The sequence below is a fragment of the Miscanthus floridulus genome, chromosome 3 (genome assembly GCF_019320115.1).
Source record: "Miscanthus floridulus cultivar M001 chromosome 3, ASM1932011v1, whole genome shotgun sequence".
In the NCBI taxonomy this organism is placed as follows: Eukaryota; Viridiplantae; Streptophyta; class Magnoliopsida; order Poales; family Poaceae; genus Miscanthus; species Miscanthus floridulus.
The window spans coordinates 42,850,088-42,855,122 of record NC_089582.1 but is presented as its reverse complement, the minus strand read 5'-3'; positions in this window follow the sequence as shown (position 1 = coordinate 42,855,122).

Genomic DNA, 5,035 nt, shown 5'->3' with positions numbered 1-5,035 from the left:
TCCCATTTCTGCTGATCGTTTTGAGTTACGGGAATTGATTTACACACTTTATTACAAGCATTAACACATAACATGATGCTCACGACATGTTTTCGTAAATGATTTACAATGTAACACCAAAGGTGTTACATTTTCTATAGAATAATTTTTATCCAATCACATACATTATCTCTACATTCTCTACCAATCACATCTTTTCTTGTCTTTGTTCTTATCACATGCGGGACACACCGCGATAGCTTCAGGATCTTTTTAATGGTCAAGTGACACTGTAACATCCCTAGTGTTACGATCTTGTTTAGCACCGAGATTTAGGCCTAAGAAAAATTTCCGAAAATGAGTTTCTCAGATTTTTATTTAAAACAAACTTGAAGTGATAAGTGAACCCTGTGTGACTCACTTTTGTGGACTCAAATAAACATCTAAGTTAAATTATTCAGTGCGTAAAGATATTTAGGAATGTCTGGCAACAATTCTAGCAAATAAGTAGTGGATGGTTTGTTCTATGGGATTAAGCGTGAACAACAATTTTTATAAACCAAATAAAATATAGCTTGTAATTTATACCTAGATAAAAGTTTGAAGTGCAAGTTTAGTAGATAAAAATGCAACTTTTGTTTGGGCAAGTAAAAGTTGCCCAATAGTACATTTGATAGCTCAGAAATCGAACCCAAGATTTAAACTAGACCTTTCGTGAATCGGCAAGAAGTTGAAATTATAGTTAGGATGCTATTTTTGGTGATTTATATTAAGAAAAATAGTTAAAGGGTGCATAAGTGTTTTACCCCTATGGGTTAGTATGAGGTACGAACTAATGCGTGAGATGCTCATTGGCTAAAAGTAATGACGTTAGACATTTTAAAATTGTAGCAACGAGTGTTCCCAGAGATTGAGTCCCAATTGAACCCTTTTCATTCTAAGTCAGAAAAGAGTGTTAGACAATGCTATTTTGGCATTTGAATTTTAACAAAATTTCCTAAATCCTAGTTTCGTGTTTTGGTATGATTTGTTGCATCAAAGTGTGCTTGCCCTGGCCACTGTCGCTGCTATTCCGCTGTCGCTCTTTGCTGCGGCCAACCCTGGCCGCTGTCACTGCCTCGCTCTATGTTGTGCTCCTACCGTCTCGCATTGTGTCCTAGACCCTGCGCCGCTATGATGCTGTTGGCCGCCCGATGCCATTGCTGTGCGCACATGGGGATGCCCCTCCCCACATAGCATTATCGCCAATGCGCACGATCTCCCTGGCCATGAATTCCATAGCGCCAGCATGTGTGCCACCACTATCGCTCTAATGCGGTCGGCCTCCATTGTCCCATCACGCTAATGTCTTTGTCACGACGCCATTATCTACTTCGCGTCGCTTGCTGCCTTGGTCCCACGCAACAGTTTGATGCGCGAATGTTGTTCCGCTGCCGTGGCCACGCCTGTCATGATGCCAGCTCCATTCATGCTATATGCGATATAACATTAGATGCTTGGCACTATGGACATGCTCCGATGCCCTTCTTAGCCACTGCTTGGCCATTACAGCGCTTAGACGCCTAGCTTGATCCAAGCACCCTTCGAGTTCAATAATAGAGCTACCTCCGTCTTCCAATTTCGCACAGCTCGGGCAATTACAATTCAATTCCTTGCACCTACATCTCGCCAGGGAAGTTACCTAGCCGCACCACTAACATCGAGCAGCAGGCGTGCACCATAGAGGGAGAAGTTTGGAGTTTCCCCATCACCGGTCATTTTCTGGCTGGAGCTCTGGTCAGTTGAGGGATGAGCTCCAATCCTTAGGATTAGCTCAAATCCTTGCACCTATTGACTTCTATAGACGTCCCAATGCCGATGCTTCCCTAGGTTTGGTTAGCGACCTCTCCATCAATGATGTGACACGGTGGTGCCAAGCTAGAGCGCGCGGAGCCTATTAGCTCGCACATGGCCAGCTCTGCTCGGTCTTCCCCCACCACAACTATCACCCTATGTGTATCCATGGTAACTCCCTCATGCTTTCTGCACCACTACCATGGACTGGACAACCATGGCCACCACTGTGACTAACCATGCCGTGGCGTGCCACGTCCCATGCTACGCCCCTTTTGCGTGCGCCCATAGGTGGGACAGGTCGTCTGTTCTTGCGCAGCCACTGATGAGCCTTCCCCGGCCTTGGTCACCGAGCAGCCGCTGCACACCGGTGTGCTCTACTCTGGTGCTCGCAAGGACTGGGAATGGAGAAGCCAAATACTTCCAGGGTGCTTGATACAAATTGGATGACACATAAATAGTGCTCTAGATCTTAGGTTGGTTTTCACAATACTATAGGGTCTCTTACGCAAAACATGCCTACACCCCGGGCCACCCCTCCTGGGCCGGCCTGTTCCCGTGCGTGGGCTAGAGGCCCACTCGCACCGAACCGGTTTCCCGTCAGATTGGGCCATCTTGGGCCGAAATGGCCTGCGGAGCTTTTCCTTTTTCTCATTCTTATTAATTACTTTAAATCGGCTAGAAATTGTAAATTCTATAGTAAATCAAATAAAAATTGTAAAAACACAAATCCAATTTTGTTGAACTCTACACAGATTGTACTACACAGTGAACACATAAAATCATATGCTTTAGTACAAAATAATTGTCTTAAAAATTAATCTAGTGTTTGTTGTAATTAATTAAATTAGTTCCTTTAGTCCAAATGCTATGAAATTTTTATGGTAGGTTCATCATATGGTTAGGTGCCCTAGTTTGAATATATAGCAAATCAAATAAATAAAATAAAGAAACACCTTGGAATTATATAACTAAAACACTTATTGGGAAATGACACCTTTCTCGATGATGTTGATACGTAGGCTATCGCGTTAGAGCTATCTCGTTAGCTTGTGAGGCGTGATCAGATTTCTAAGCATTTTGGCTGTCGTTGATTATTTACATCTATGCATTTGCATCAATACCTATCATAATAGGAACGATGGTGGATCGATGGTATTAACTGGAGTAGCTAAAAAGATGGTGCCAGGGATCATGTCACGAAGATGGAATGCTAACTTTTGGTTATATTTTACCCAGGCAAGCCCCGGTGCATAACCCCTACTTTTCTGCACTTTAAATTATATTTGTGCATTAAGTTTTAAGGAATTGAATGAAACACACTTGCATATATATATATATATATATATATATCTTTATTCTATGAGTCTTATTAGTATGACAGGATCATGTAGATTGCTATGCTACAGGACTCCGATAGAAGTCGAGTGATTGCCTATCACTCGCTAGAGATAGGAAATTTATTATTGGTGTTACTATATTATTATCACTCATGATAAAATAGTAAAAGGAAAATAGAGACAGGGCAGGGATATGGTTTAGGTATTGGTGGGTGTAGGAGGTTGTGTCCTAGGCCAATAGGGCATAGCTTGGTTACACTATTTTCCTATCTAAGTCGGTTAAGGACTGATCGTTGCATTGGGTTCTAAGTAGGTCATAGACTTATTATCCCAAGCACATACTTGTGTATGGGTGTAGGGAAGGCTTGTTGCTCTCTTATCGTGGGTTTCGGCTCTTTTTGAACCAACTTTCAAGGTGGTTTTTGGGTGGAGGTCCTAGCACCGCACTAAGTCCGGGACTCAGGGGCGGGGGCTTAGAGTCCAAGTTTGGACGAGGACCTAGACCCCATAACAGGAGGGTGGCGGGCTAGTCCTGCTTGTGCCAGGGGTACAAGTGGGGCGTGTGTTTCGTTGTACCTAGTTGGGCACATTGATTCGCGAATCGCCAGATGATCCGGTACGGCTTGTCCACAATCTAGCATGTAGTAAGAACTAGAAGATGAAAGATGGTAAAATGATTTTGATTGCTTACCGCCTGCTTAAAAGTAGCACATGTGCTTACATAGAATGGTTAGTTAATGAACTAATAATGACTACTAAGAAAATTTAATATAAGGATGCATGCTTAGTAATGCTTCCTGCAGATGCAATAAACCTACAAGCCAGATAGCCATGCATATCGTTGGAGTCTTTTCTTTCCTTCTATCGGATAAGTCTTGCTGAGTACAATTGAGTACTCAGGGTTTTATTTCTCCCTATTGCAGGTGATAGGCGGATGCTAGAGCTGACCCTTGTGTATGGATTTATTCTAGTGGGCTCAGAGAGGATTTCTTTACGCTGTGATCATAGTTTTATTTATAACTCTCACTAAATGTTTTTATAAATAGAAGTTTATAATCTGTTATCGTAGTTATATATCAATGCTTCATCATGACATGAATAGATATTTATTTCTGCTATAATTATGATCACATGTTTATATTTCATTGTTAAATTAAATTGTTCATAACTCTGATAACATGTTCATATTTTGCTGTTATAAATAATAAATATTATACTCTGATGCTGCATGTAAAGTGATGTAAGAAATGATTTAAGAATGTTGTAAGATTTATTCTCTTATTTGTGATCCTGATGGAAAAATATGGATTTCTGGGTTCTCCCTTGGGGTGTGCTCGACAAAACTACGTAATTTGGTGTCCTCCTTTGAGTACTTAGGGTCTAATGGAAGATAAGTACTTCTGGGAGGCATTAGATTAGGTGGTTCTGCCATAGGTGGTATTAGAGCATAAATGAGGAAATAAAGCTTCGAAAACCTATTCTAAAATAAAACTTAACAACAAATTCTTTTCAAAAAGTTAGGACGTTGCATGCGAAGTTATATAAGTAGCCCTATTACTATGTTTATGTATCTAGGATAGATGGCACTCTGCTCACTTAGGTAGGCTTAATCAATTTTGTTGTAGGTACACTAACCCGGGCATAGTCCGATAGTATCGACTAGCTACAGGGAGAGAACGATGTGCTAAAAATCTAAGAACGGTTGCCCTATATGTTGGCAATAGTGGAGTGACATATAGGACATGCATTCATGCATATCCTATTTGTGCATTGTAGTGCCCATATTGCTTGTAGATATGCCATCCATAGGTGTCATGCGTGTCGTATTGTGCACGACTGACTCGTTCCTGTTCTAGAGTTATTTCTACACTGTGGCTTCATGC